We start from the raw sequence: 15,474 nt of genomic DNA on the forward strand, positions 1-15,474 counted from the left end.
CCCACACAAAATCTGGACATTTATTTTCCGTGTTTCCATTCTTTTCGGGGGTCTTTGTTCTATTTTCCATGCTGAACTTGAATTTGTTAAGAAACCAACAAACTAAAAAAACACGCAAAACACATATAAGGGTAAGAAAGAAAAAATAACTACTACTTGAATTGGGGATTTAAAAACCCAGACGTTAGGTTCTCGCGTTCTCTCCCTGTTTCTTAAAGGAACGTGTACTTTTACTGCTTGGGCAATCCTGTGTATTGCTGCCACCATTGTATCTACTAGCGATCGATCTGTCTATCTTTTTATTCTGTCAGGTCAAGAAAGCGAAGCTGTTGTGTGGTTTTTATGAGTAATGTCGGCTTATATGTGGAATCTTGGATGTCTGAATGCATTTTACGGAGCATGTATCAAAAAGTCCCGTTAGCCTTCTCCTACCAATGCACTTCGTCATTTTGTCATGTAAAAGAAGCAAAGTAAGATGATATCAAGCTCAACCCGCTGATGAGAGAACTAAATAAAAAACGTGATTTATTGTTTTAAAATGTTGTCTCTTGAATCTTGTTCTTTTCTTTTCAAATCTTTTTTATTAAAGCACAGTATCACATTGAGGCGGGTACATACATAAACAGTGATGACACCTCAAGTCCCATTCCCACAATAATCATTGGTACAAAATAGTACAAGATCTGAGGCCATCACGGTACGTAGAAGTTCAGTATCACAATAAGAAAAACCCTGCCAATAAAGGATAATAAAAGAAAACATTTTCTCCCCTTCATATTCCCAATTTAGTGTTAAGCCAATTCCCCCATACTCTACTCTAGACCCTTCCCTGCTAATCCCCACAGTCATTGGGAGGGTGAAGACAACAACGGGTCTCCTCCGATACCCGACCCACCATCTTCTTTTCACCTGTCGTTGAGGAGCATCACCGGGGGGGGCGTAACGCATGCGGAGGTGCACGCTATCCTCCCCAGTTCCACCCCTCTCTGAACAGGCGCCCTGACCACTGTGGAAACCATTAATCGTGTTCTTTAACGTGCAACTGTTAATCTAATTAAGTTAGTTTGATGTCGGACCACCTACATTTTGATTAAATATTTTGGAAGTTGCCTGAAAAGGGTGTTGAATGCGACTCCAAATGCAAAGTACGTGTACGTTTAAATGAATGGATTTAAACACGGCACATATTGCAATGGATATGTGCTGTATTTAGGGATGGGACGATATGAACATTTCATATCATGATTATTATGACGAAAATCACGAAATAAATTGCGATTTACGATATTATCGCGATAATCAAAATCCATTATCCTGGGGCGGAACATTTGCCAAAAAATAGCCGATCTACAAGCTCACAACGCGTAGATCGGCTATTTTTTGGCAAAGACATTTGATAGAGTGAAAAAAAGACTGCATCAAGTACGTATATTATAAGTGCCTTTTACCTTATAGAGGGTTTAAGTGGTACCGGATATGCAGCTGGGCAAATAAAAGGTGAATTGATCCCATGCAGTACATGACGGAGGTCAATATCGCGATAAATTAAATCTCCATGATACGCTTATCTTCAGTGTTTTTAATCACGATAAACGATAATACCGCTTTTTGTCCCATCCCTAGCTGTATTCCAATCACAAATGTACACTATGAGCCACTGGAAGGCAGACCAGGGGTGCATAATATCGTCACTGTCGGGCAGAAACCTCGTATCTCCAAGTTTCAAATTTGTACATTTTTTTGCAAAGTAAAAGCCCTGCTTCATCATACAAGGCCATCGCACAAAAGTAGTGAAAACAGTAGATGTACAAGCACACAACGCCTCGCACCGCAAGGCGTTGTGTGCTTGTAGATTGGCTGTTTTCACTAGTTTAAATCATTTTTTAAATGATAAATACAAAACCAACGGTTTTGGACATACAAGGTTTCCACCCGACAACGACGATATTCAAATGGTCTTGAATGGATGAGGAATGGACCTGTCTGCTGCCGTCTTAACAAAGGCACTCATTCTTCAACTTGCTCCATGGTGACTGTTGGTTGTCATGCACAGAGTGCTCAGGAGATATATGATAAGTGTGTCCCATTCAAATGATTAGCATTGATTCCTACCCTCTCATCCTTGGCACCGTACCGCAGTGTTCTGTCGCGTTGTGAAGAAGCGCCTTTCAGCTGTTCATTTGTCTTGGAGAGCAAAACGCGCCGCTTCCTTGAGGCTCAGCAAGCTGGCCTGCAGTGATTGTTGCTTTCCTTTCCTGACTGCCTCTGCAAATAGCATAGTCCCAAACAATTGTTTTACGTTCTCATACTGTCACTGTACATAAAGCGTTTTTGTCTGCATATATATACTTGTAGACGGCCTTGCTTGATGAAGCAGGGCTTTGCTTTGCGAAAAAGTGTCCAAGTGTAAACTTGGAGATACAAGGTATCTGCCCGACAGTGACGATATGCAATTATGCATTAAGGGGGGAACACATTCTGACAGGAATACAACATTTGGCAGACCCATATATAGACCCATATGCATTATATTGGAGGGGGGACACATTTGAAGGGGATAAGTACCTTGGCACAGCACGCGATTCATGCAGATGCAGACGACTGTTGCTAGGCGCATTATGGTATGTAAAACCACCCAATAGGAGGAGAGGTTTGTGCTGCCAGCTCCATTAAGGCCCAGTTGGCAAAGCTCACTAATACGCCAATGTTAATACTGGGAGAAGCTAATAATCATTATATAGAATCAATGAGCCTTGTTGTTGTGGGGAAATAATTCACAATGCAGAGACTACAGTTGGACTGTAACTACCAGGAGAGGGGGTTTCCTCCTTGGGCAGTTGAGTCATTAATATGTTTTGTATGGAAAAATCACACCCAGTGTGAAGTGAAGGCTTTGAGCAGTGTTAAACTATATGAATTCTTCTGTTAACCATTAAACTATATGAATTCTTCTGTTGTCCAAAGGTAAGCTCAACAGCGCCACTTATGGTCACCCAGCGGTATTGCAGCTGTTATTGCGACCGTCAGGTCGCAGTTTAGTATCAAAACCTCCACCGGCCGTCCGTCCGTCCGTCGGTCACACGTCACACCTTTGCCTGCTCATATCTCCGCATCAGTATGACATCACACTGCTTGGTGTGTGCTGTCAGGGTCATTTGTGTACGGTGTGATGTCATACTGATGTCAGCAGTGTGATCTGTCTCTATATATGGAGTTATATGTTGTTCGTGTCCAAATATGGGGCTTGTGAGGTCAGACTTAGTGAGATTCGTCGGTTATCTCCATATATGGAGGGATGTGTTGGTTATCTCCATATCTGGAGATTCAACCTTCAACGATTTTGACATCTTGTTACTAATCTGTCGGTAGATAATGCCGGTCTTATATAAGGGTCATTTGTGTACGGTGTGATGTCATACTGATGTCAGCAGTGTGACAGGAGATAAGCGACCAACGGTCGCGTTAGGGAGTTACTGGTATACAATGTATTAATCTATTATTATTGTTAACATGAAAACCTGACGTGAAATGAAACTGGACAATTTTTCTGTTCCTAACAAGAGAAATTGTTTTAAAAATAAAAAAGAGTTAGGAAAACTCTAGGTTGATTAAGATTGAATACATTATTAACATGGTTTTCAACAGCTTCTAATATAAGCTGTTAAAAAAACATGTTAATAATATTATGGCAAAAATGGCATTTATAAAATTGCTGTACTAAAATGTAGATGTCGTCGCATGTATAGTAATGGAAACGTGTGCGCGCGTGCCGTGCGTGCTTGCACATGCATGAGAGCGTGTGCGCGGGTGTGTGTCAATTGTCAGAGAGGTCATTAGTATTCAGTGTGAGTACAGCCATCCCGGTGTGACCACCAGACTCAGATTAGTATTCCGCTTTGTCACCTGCTGCCCAACATGGCTTCCAGTGTGTTCCACTCCAGCTGGCAGCAAGCCTGCAGGCGTAGGGACCTCCTGGGCAGAACACAGGCACACACACACATAACCAGGGGCCCAATTCTCATTTCAAAGGTGGGAGGGACACAGTTGGAAGATACGAAAAAATCATCAGAACACCATCTTGAATGCTCCCGCTGCAGGGGCGTCTCTTTTTATGGCAGGGGTATGCAGCTGCCATAACCTGGGTCCAGGGGGGAAAATAAAAGTTACTTTTAAATATGAATCCATGAATGTCTCTTTGTCTATCTGTTATGGTTATTATGTTGTTAAAGTACAGTAAAATAACTACAAATGCAACATTTAACACAATTGTCACTTTAACAAGGTATTATAATTATATTCTCCACACTTGTATTCTCCCCATCTTGACAAAATGGTATATTCCCAGGTTCCGCAGGTCAGCTGCACAGGCGCAATGTATTATTGTAAGTACTCGGTGCCGCGCTGTGAGCTTGTATATGCTATTTTCCAATAGTTAAAGCACAAAATGTGAGTGAATCCTTGTACCCAGGGCCCAGAATTTCGTGCAACACCCTTGTAGCCTATAAATGAGTCATTGCATGATACACACTCCACAATCTACCTGAGGCGTTTTCTAGAGCAATCCACCGTGTGGGAAGAGACACCAGGTCTTTCAGATGATTGACAGAGAACACTGACAAATAAATCACGGGACGTTTTAAAGGATGGCAGGTCAATTATCACTGGTTGACACCATATGACAGTTTCACTGATTGGAGTGTATGCATTTCAGAGATATAAAAAAAAGGACAGTGCATGTTTGTGTGTGTAAATTGATAAGGCCTGGATAAGGTGTGCGCGCGTGCGCGTGTGTGTGTGTGTGTGCGCGTGCGTGCGTGCGTGTGCGCACATGCGTAACATGAAAACCTGAATGAAAACACTGAAATTAACTACGTCTTAAAAAAAAAGATTTAAGATGATCATAATCATAGTCATGTGCATGCGTACGAGCTATAAGGCACTTAGTATTGAGGTAATTTAAGCCTTTAACCATTTTTTTTAATCATTCATTTGGTTTCAAAGAAATTCAAACCTCCAAGTTCTGCTTACATTTCCATATATAACCAGACCCAAACGTCTGTCATAAAAAAGCTGCCACCTGCGCACCATTTACTGTATGTATTGTAGGCCTATGTCAAACAGAATGACAACAGACCAGAAGAGACTCGTTTGAAACTTAAAACTATTGAATACTTCAGCTATTGAGAGTTTAATAACAGAAACAGGAATAAATTCACGGAATTGGCACGATAGATGACACGTCACGCAAATATATTCTTTATATAGGATTTAAACATTTTAAAACTGGCAGTGTTGTGACAGCTTCTCCAGTCTCCTCTGTTTCGTCACCTCAGCTTGGCCAATCAAGAGCAGCAGCGCTGCAAAAAAAAAATCCCAGAACTCAAGTTTAGTACTCTAAACCAGAACCCGGAAAATAGGCTCCGGTTTCTGGAAAGTTCTGGTTCTACCGCATAGTGGAAAATGTCATTGTCACCTAAATTAAATATCTAATAAATACTGAATCAAGCAACTTAAAAACTGTCTGTGCGGCAGCCTAAGTAGACGATAAAATTACTTTTTTTTAATATCTCTTTAAGTAGGGCATTCATTTACGAGAAAATATAAAACGTTGAAGAGGTTTCTGCCCGACAGCAACACATCGTTGTTGTCGGGTGGAAAACTCGTATCTCCAAGTTTCAGATTTGTACGTTCTTTCGCAAAGTAAAGCCCCGCTTCATCATGCAAGGCCGTCGCACAAAAGTAGTGCAAACAGCAGATCTACAAGCACACAACGCCTCGCCGGTGCGAGGCGTTGTGTGCTTGTAGATCGGCTGTTTTCACTAGTTTAGATCATTTTTTAAATGATAAATGCAAAACGAACGGTTTGGACTTACAAGGTTTTCACCCGTCAACGACGATATGGTAGTACTCTATACTAATGCAGGGTGGAGGCCAATGTGTTCCCACTCTGTTCTTGGCATTAGGGGGTGAGGGAGAATGTTGGAGTTTCCTCAGATATTTCTTGCTCGGTGAGACAGAAGATTGTGTCTTAGCCTCCATGTTCCAGTGAGTGGACCACTGAGGACATGTCTACTGTGTGTGTGTGTGTGTGTGTGTGTGTGTGTGTGTGTGCGTGTGCGCATGTGCGCGCGTGCGTGTGTGTGTGGTTCATTACTTTAGTCCAGGGCACAGGATGACTGAAGTGCAGTCCAATTTGTGAACTTTCATGCACCACACCATGCACACATCCCAAAATACCACACACACAGCAGACTTCTTTGGAAGCACGTGTGTGTGTGTGTGTGTGTGTGTGTGTGTGTGTGTGTGTGTGTGTCTGTGTCTGTGCGCGCACACGTGCTTGCTTGCGTGCGTGCGTGTGCGTGTGTGCACCCCATGACAGCACTAGTCTCGTTAGATCAGTTTCCTCAGTTTCTACATGACTGAAACCTGGGATGGACTTTTAAGGATTTCTGGAGCATTTGGGAACTGTAAGGAAGGTAGTGCAGTTCTTCTACGGTACCCATTAAACTGTGGTTTCATTCCATTTTCCTCTGAGTTAGATAATTGACACTAGCCTGAGCTGACTAAAGCAACCAGCCATAACATAACATGTCAAAAGCTAAAGAAAAGCCTCTCCAAGCCATCGTTACATGACTGCTGCTTCTTATTGTTTGGATGGGAATGTCACGCTGATAAATAGACTACTTGAGACATTCTCTCAAGTGACATCTACATTATGTTACACCAGTGGTGGAAAGAAACTATTTACTCAAGTACTGTATGTAAGTAAAACTCTAGATTTTATTTACTTTTTCTTTAATTCCACTACATCTCAGAGGTAACAGAGGTACTTCTTACTACAAGTAACACTCCCTAAGGTTGAGTAGCGACCGCAGAGAGTACCAGCTAATTTGACTATTTAGACTTACCTAAAGATTTTTTTAAAATGGCAAAAAAGAAACACGTCAACATATATACCGGTATGCATATGAGACATGGTGGGGGTGGACATTAATTGACAAGAAATATTGCGTGCAGGCGAGCATAATTCTTACTACAACAGGCTATATGCACAGCAGCCATGGGTCTCTAGTAGGGGTGTAACGATACATTTTAATAGCGATTCGATACATATCACGATACATGGTTGACGATACGATACATGGACGATATTGGCTCATTCATGGAGATACGATACGATTCGATTCAATGATTTAAAATCGATATAGTAACTATTTAGCAAAGACATTAAATCTGTGTGAAAGGTGTGGATAGTGCAGGTTTTTAAGGGAAACGTGTATTATTATGGATATAAATAAGTAAACACAGTGATTATCTGCCAAATACATGGACATTGTATATTGACAAACCTGCACCTTGACATGAACCCAGAGATTACACACATTTATCGATAGACCAGGGGAGCTATATTGAAAGGAAACGTAATTAACCCCTCCTTTTCATTTTTTTCTTCTTGAAAATGCTAAATACAATGCCCAAGTAGGTAGTTTCGATACAATCGATTCTTTGCACTGCCGATTCGATACGATACAAAATAAAACGATACGATTCGATTTTAGCTGTTTTCATTTCGATATACTTCGGCTTTTTAAGTTAAAAACGATATTTCGATACAGTTACTATATCGTTACACCCCTAGTCTCTAGTCTACTTCCTTCAAAGGTGTTCCATTTCCTGTAGCGCAGTGGTTCTCAAACCTTTCTCAAGGGGTCATTTGGAACCCCCAAGGAACAATAATAATAATAGTTACCTCCTCCCGCGAGGGAAATTCAGTATTTGCAGCCCAACCCAGCTGCTTCGCAGCCTACAAGGAGCGCGTGAGCAATTAGGGGTTAAGAGTCTTGCTCAGGGACACACATCGACATTGCTACCCTGGCTGGGAATCGAACAAGGGACAACCAGGGTCAGGCAGGCTCCCTAACCATTCAGCTATGGCCGCCCCAAAATGAGGGTCCCTGGACCACACTTTGAGACCCCCTGGTGTTTCCAGTGAGCCAACATGCACAATATCATCGACACACTTGACTCTGTTTGACCAGAATGGAACAGAGCCTTCATTAGTATTATTGGTAACACCTGTGAAGGAATTGAGAAGAGTCCCAACTTCTCTCCAAAATGGTTGCAGACAGTGCATATATATAGCCTATTATCTGAAAACTTTAGTTACAATTCCAGTGAGCAGGGGCTCCGTGTTAGTGATGGACACATGGTCACACTGAGGATCGAACACATCGTCGTTGTCCGGTGGAAACCTTGTATGTCCAAAACCGTTTGTTTTGTATTTATCATTTTAAAAATGATTTAAACTAGGGAAAACAGCCGATCTACAAGCACACAACGCCTCGCACTGCGAGGCGTTGTGTGTTTGTAGATCTGCTGTTTTCACTACTTTTGTGCGACGGCCTTGTATGATGAAGCAGGGCTTTGCTTTGCCAAAAAATTTACAAATTTGAAACTTGGAGATACAAGGTTTCTGTCCGACAGTGACGATATGGTATGATTTCAGTGATTTGTTTTGTTTGTTTTTGCTATCACCGACCACCACACCCAAGAAAACATCACAAGTAAGTGCACTCATTAATGCAAATTGCTGGGGGGGGGGGGTCCATTACACCACCTTTGTCATCATCATCATCATCATCATCATTGGTAGAAGTAGCAGTGGTTGGAAATACAAGGCTATCAGACTTATTGGATTTCCCTGGAGAAATGGAGTAAGGGCAGAGCTGATTGCTTAGGGAATCGTCCTAGTGGCTGCATTACTCTCAATTAGGAACCTTTTACCTCAGTCACAAACTCCCTTATCTGGGGAGTGGTGGCAGTAATGAAACTTCACAACAAACACAGTAGGCCTATATATATCGTTGCTGTAGCGTGGAAACCCTGTATGTCCAAAATCGTAATTTTCAGGAAATGGAAAAAAGGGGGGAAAATAATTAATGAAAAAAGAACCATGTGTTCCAGTGGAGCCATGGTTAAATTCATTGGTTAAATGCTTATAAAAATACCTAAAAACCTGGCATCCATATTTTGGGCATGTTATAGGCAAAAGATTTAAAAAAAATAAAAGTATACATTCTACAAGCTTATAACGCATCACAGATGAACAACGCGTTGTGAGCATTTACATTGGATGTTATTTTCACTACTTTTCATGATAAAGTATAAATTACGGAATTCATTTATGAATAAAATAAACATGAAATGTGGAGATACAAGGTTTCTACCTAGAGTGTGTGTGTGTGTGTGTGTGTGTGTGTGTGTGTGTGTGTGTGTGTGTGTGTGTGTGTGTGTGTGTGTGTGTGTGTGTGTGTGTGTGTGTGTGTGCACGTGCGTGTGCGTGCATGTATCAATTAAGATTGGTATTGCTTTCTGAGGCAGAACATATAACATGTAAAACTATCAAGAGGTCACCAACCAAAGCTGCCAGTGACCATGTTACAGCGACTAACATATTGTACAATCATGTACCATTTACATGAGCTAACATGCTTGTAGCAAGGCAATTACTATATAATGAACTGCCGCCAATGCACTCATGTTCGAGACAGTGTAACAATCCTCTCAGGGGACTCTGCTTACATAGCCAGAGACAGTGGTGGGGGAAGTACTAAAATGTTTTACTTAAGTAAAAGTATCAATATACTGCGATATAGAAAGGAATTCAAAAATGAATTCAAAATGTCCGGAATTCAAAATGTACTTGAGTAAAAGTATGGAAGTGTTGGCATCAAATGTACTTAAAGTACCAAAAGTGAAAGTACAAAATGTTTGAAAATAGCAGATCTACAAGCTCACAACGCTTCGCGATGCGACACGTTGTGAGCTTGTAGATCGGCTATTTTCAGCCACGGTATAAAATAAGGCTAAAGTGGTTTATGTATGTTTTATAATCTGCAAAGTAACTAGTAACTAAGGTCTTTAAATAAATGTAGTGGAGTAAAAGTACAATATTTGGATCCGAGATGCAGTGGAGTAGAAAAAGTGGAGTATTAAAAGTATATTGGAAATTGGAAATTCTCAAGTAAAGTACAGATACCTCAAAGTGTACTTAAGTACATTAGTTAAGTAAATGTACTTAGTTACTTTACACCACTGGCCACAGAATGAATACAACCTATGGCAAGGATTTATTTACAATTTTAATATTTGTTTTTCCTCATGGTTACACAGATCCTTGAATGAGGCAACAGAAAGCAATGATTCCAACTTTGACAACCTCGACAATGTTCAAAAACAGGTAGAGATTTTTCTTTTTTGTTCAGAAAACCTTTAATTGTTATTAGAATTAGTATTATGACATATTTCAATAAATATTTAGATATATACAGATACAGCAGAAACAGTACATTCTATTTTTTTTTCTTCAAATTGCTTCACGTTTTGTTGTACAAGCCAAAAATATCTGCCATTGTATTTATATTCATGCAAAATATTGAGTGTTTTTCAGATTAATGAAAAATAAAAAGGATTTGCTGAACTTTATTCTTTTTTTTTATAATCCTGCTTTGAAGTGCACTCTGGGATTATGAATATCGTAAATTTGCAAATGAAAACAGGTGCACTTTGTGCCAATACACAATAGAAGCAAGTAAAGCAAAATTAAGGCCATTCCAACTTGTGCAAACAAAATAAACCAAACTAAAATAAATACATAAATAAATAAATAAAGGAATAAGAAGAACGTTCCCTTTTGTTCACAGCAGTTCATGAGTTGACTGTGTTTCCATGTCACGTCATCTTCAAGCGGAAAGAGTCACCTACCTCTGGGTGGTGGGTTGTACAATGTACATCATAACCATTAAAATACCAGAAACCAACAAATAGAAAAAAGAAAACCCCGAACCAATGGATTTGTCGATCGAACAAATCATACCATGCTACTTGAAAAAAAAAAATGAAAAAAAAAAATCTACACTTTTGAACATAAAATCGTAGAAACTTCCAAAATGTGTCCTCCATACAAGTTCAGTTCGGTTTGTACGCTTCACATTGCACACTATAACGCTATGAATCCACGGCCTATCTTAGCAGTATGAATTCCCCATCCCCATTACAGGCGATAATGATCAATGAAAGCTCCAAAGATGTAAAGCTGAATCTGACACCAACGTCCGCTGAACGGAAGAGTCATTTATAGATGGTGGTTGAATGAATGCATGATATGCTTAGGTCCTCGTTTGTTTGCATATTCAACCCCATATGGCACAAGAAGAAGATATGTGTATGCTTTTACACAGAGTGACTGCTGTTATTTATTCTTTTGGCAAAGACTAACGAAATGGAAGCGCTTTCTTGTGACTTTGTCTGCAACGTTTATGGCACAGAGTTGCATGATGAATCATCAATATTGGAGTCCCGCACTTAAGAGACAAATCCCATCAAGTGCCTTGTAGGTCATACAGGAGCAAAATACGTTTTTAAAGCCCATGCCAGGAACGGTTTGTTTGAAAAGAAATGCATAGTTTGGAGGGCACACGTGAATCAATGTCATTTGTACAATTTCTATTCATGTTGGAATGTGAATTATAGCTTTTCAGGAGCAGACGCACAGATATATGAACAGCATAGCCCTTCGGATCAATTGCACATGCTACTAGTAAACCCATGAAAAAGATCAACGTCTGTTGACATGTCTTAGATAGAATAGATGAAATGCAAACTATTTCATGTAGCTTAATATTCCCTTTAAAATATGTATGTCACTCATTACAAAAGAGTATTCTCTCGCACTGCCCTCAAGTCAAGAAAAGAAAAGGACTGTGAAAGTGTGTATTCGCTGAGGAACCACCTGACGCGTTCTCTAAAACCACTGGTTCGGGTCGCACACACATTTTTTTGGGGTCCCTTAATTTTTTGCTTCCTATATTTTATGTTTAATTACTACTTCTTAATTAAACATTCGTTTTCTAATTGATGGAATTTCTTTGATTTTTTAATTTATTTATTAATGAAATGACTTTTTCAGGAAAGTCTTTTTGGAGAATGTTTTTTTTTTTTTTTTTTTTTTTTTTTTGAAATGTTTAATAAAAATTAAAAACAGAATGTAGGAAACCAAAAATGAAGGGCACCAAAAAAAATCTGTCCGCGACCCACAAACGGGTCCAGACCCACTGTTTGGGAACCAGTGCTCTAACCCAGTATGCAGCCTGTGTGTCCTCCTCTGGGATAGGACGAGGAGTAAAAGCAGATGTAAAATGCAGAAATATTTCCCAAACATCATCATATAGCAATGTACAACAAAAAAAAGATGAATGTGCTGTTTCCATAAACAAGTCAATGAGGATAACTTATGCATTCGCTGACATAACCCATTATCTTTGTGGCAAAGGTTTCCACCACAAACATTGCAGCCTCTTTCTCAAGTTATCCAAAACCACAGACATGACAGACCAGACAAGGTATAATGGCAACTACATCAAATACTACCAAGAAAAACCTCGTTTGGTTTTGTAAGAGAAAAAACAAACTGGAAATTTCAACTGAGTGTACAAATGCAACCAAATAAGACCCGTAAGGGTTTGTTAAATTAGCACATTAATACTTATTTATAGTATAGTATGAATGTGTTAAAATTCAAACATGAATACGTATATATCATAATATAACTTTACTTAATATTTGTCAAAATCAAATGAACAACATGGATTTTACAGTGTATACTGTCACATTCACTCTGTGCATTTCTCTGCCTCCTCTGGTCAAGTGTTGGCGACGCCTTTTGCTGAATAAACCTTTTAAAAGTGACATCATGTCGACAGCCCCGGAATCAAAATGACCACGCATGCAGAAAGAGAAGGCGACGGACGGAGCTGGTTCTGGTATGTACTGCTGCTACTGTGTTGAGCTGATGACCCAGCAGGTCAGAGGGCGAAAGGTCAAGGTGTAATGGTATCTGCACTAGGCCTGCCACTGTGCTAGAATGATGAAACAGCAGATGCCAGGTGAAGAGGTCACCTCGCATTCTCAGGGCTTGCCACTGAACTGTACAGTAGAAGTGTGCAAGGGCTGTTCACATAGTACAGTGTTTCTCAAACTTTTACATTTCAAGGGTCTCCCCTTAACTCTGACAGTGTTCAAATGGAACCAAATGGACCCGTTAGGGTCCATTTGATTCCATTTGTGTACTGTTAGAGGTACAGACTTGTATGAGTCAATTTAGACCTCCATAAAGGCACCCATAAAGTCCCTGGAATCCACTTTGAGAACCACTGACATAGTAGTATATAATTGGGGGACAGTGGCGTGATGCCTGTTGAAACTGAGGGGTGCACCTAGTGTTAAAACAGTACTTATGACAAAAGAACCGAACCGAGTGCTCTTTAAGGTGGACCAACGGAAAATGGGACTGAGGTTTTTTGTTGTTGTTGTTAATATTGTCAGTTCATTTGAAAGAGGACTTGGTTGTCTTTCTAGTCTTTCCAGTCCTCTTTCTGTTCACACTATAGTTCATTTTCAGGGTTGGCACGGGCGCACGCCTAGAGCACAATGGCAAAGGGTGAAGTGAACCTGAAGCACAGGTTAAGTGAACTGTATTCAGACCATCTGAGTAAGGTTCACTTTCATAGGGGTCCGACTGAGGCCCCTTCAGGGACTAAAAGGGTCCAAGTGTGAAGACGCCTGAGAGTGTCATTTTCATACTAATTGCAATGAAAATGTCAAAATACAAATTGGGAGCTTACTGAGCTACAAGATTAAATTACGTTTTAAAAAGAATCCCGCCAAAGTCTTTTGAATATACAGTATATTTCAAATATCATGCAGATGTCAGCATTATGTCAGCAGAAAACGGCATCATAATTAATTTTTATTTTATTTTTTGCCTTTGGGAAACAGCTTGCCCTCCACTCTAATTGTGCCCCCTCAGAATTCTGGCTTGTATGACACCCCTGATTAGGGATGTTGCTTCACAATGAGCACTAGGATGAGTAAATATAAAGAAAAAATGGTGCATGAGGCTGAGGAAACTCTAATGGAAGAGGAAAACATAATCATTGCATATATTAACCATTGCATAGAGAAGCCTGGTGCAAAGCAATGATGAATGAATTTCAATTATCTATTCTCTACCCAACGAAACGCTGACCAGTTGGCCGGGCACGACCGTCTGGAACGGGCGATTGGGGAAAATGAGCGATCGAGCAACGCAAACGCGACGGAATTGGAAGCTGATCTCTGATGTGAGGATGTGCGTGGTTAGGCTCATTCCGGTTTCCTTCATAAACTATCACAGGTCCAGTTTCTTTCTGTAGCTACATCAACGCATGTAAAAATGCCGTCCGAATGGGAGTGACAGTTAATTAAGGTACAGTAGGTGTTTATCTTTTATAATTTACTACATATATTCCCCCTCAGCTGCGGGAGGGGCAGGTTGGCTTCACAGGGACAGGTATGGAGGGGTGGGGTGGGGAGGGTTCGGGGGCGGCCGGGGGGTTGTCACATTAAGAGGGTCAAGCAAGGAAAGCGGTAATAAACAATGTAAACAGATTCATGTTGTCAAGTACAGTGTCTATGAGCACAACAAGGAAGCGACAAGGACCTGCTCCGCTGCATCCGGGGGGGTGGATGGATTCCCTTTTTCCTAAATCAGTAGAATTCAAAGAGCAGTTGGTTGTACTGTACGCCGCCATCTTTAAGAAACAAAACAACGGAAGCGTTTGAGGAGCTGAGATCCGGTCCCACCGCTCACACGGGACGGCGCTGTCGACGTCCCTACAGGTCCCGTGAGGCTGAACGCTGCAGAAGAACGTCTCGCACATCAGCCACGGCGACAGTGTTTTCCAATTGGCACATAAAGTAATGGAACAATAATGCAATAAGTTAATAAATAAACAAAGGACAGGGGAAGAGGACCAACGTCGACCACAGCTTATATAAAGTAACCTTTTTTCACCATTCACACCTTTCACATTTCCTGCATCAACAAGTCTGTTTTTGCCCACTGTTGTCCTTTGTTTCTTCTCTCTCTTTCCATCCAGCATGTGATCGACAGCGACCGCGTTGACCGCACGAAATCTCCAGAGTTTCTGGTTTCAGCAGTTAAGAGGTTTCAAGGCGAGGGTGCTGGGGAGGTGGCAGGGGGTCGGGTCGGACAGGGGGAAGAAAAGCGTCGACAAGTGCTCGCAATACACATTGAAGCAAATCTAGATATATAGGACTCGTGGTGATCCATTGCATCACTTTAATTTATGGAAGCCCCGGAAAAAAAGCTGTTGATCCTTTCTTTAAAAATCCCTCTGTTTTTTCCCCAGATACCCGCCTCGTTCAACAAAGTGTTGAGATATTTTTTCCCCCCCATTTATGATATATATATATATATATATATATGAATATATTACAGTGCTGTAGCTCCTCACAAACCCCCGCTCCACCCCCAACTCCCATGCCCACCCCACCCTCCCCCACACAGCTTTATCTGTAGAATGCAACATTTTAGTCTTTGAGTTGTTAACGGAAAAAAAAGAAGGAAAGAAA

This window comes from Nannobrachium achirus (genome assembly GCF_963921795.1).
Source record: "Nannobrachium achirus genome assembly, chromosome: 17".
NCBI classification, from domain to species: Eukaryota; Metazoa; Chordata; class Actinopteri; order Myctophiformes; family Myctophidae; genus Nannobrachium; species Nannobrachium achirus.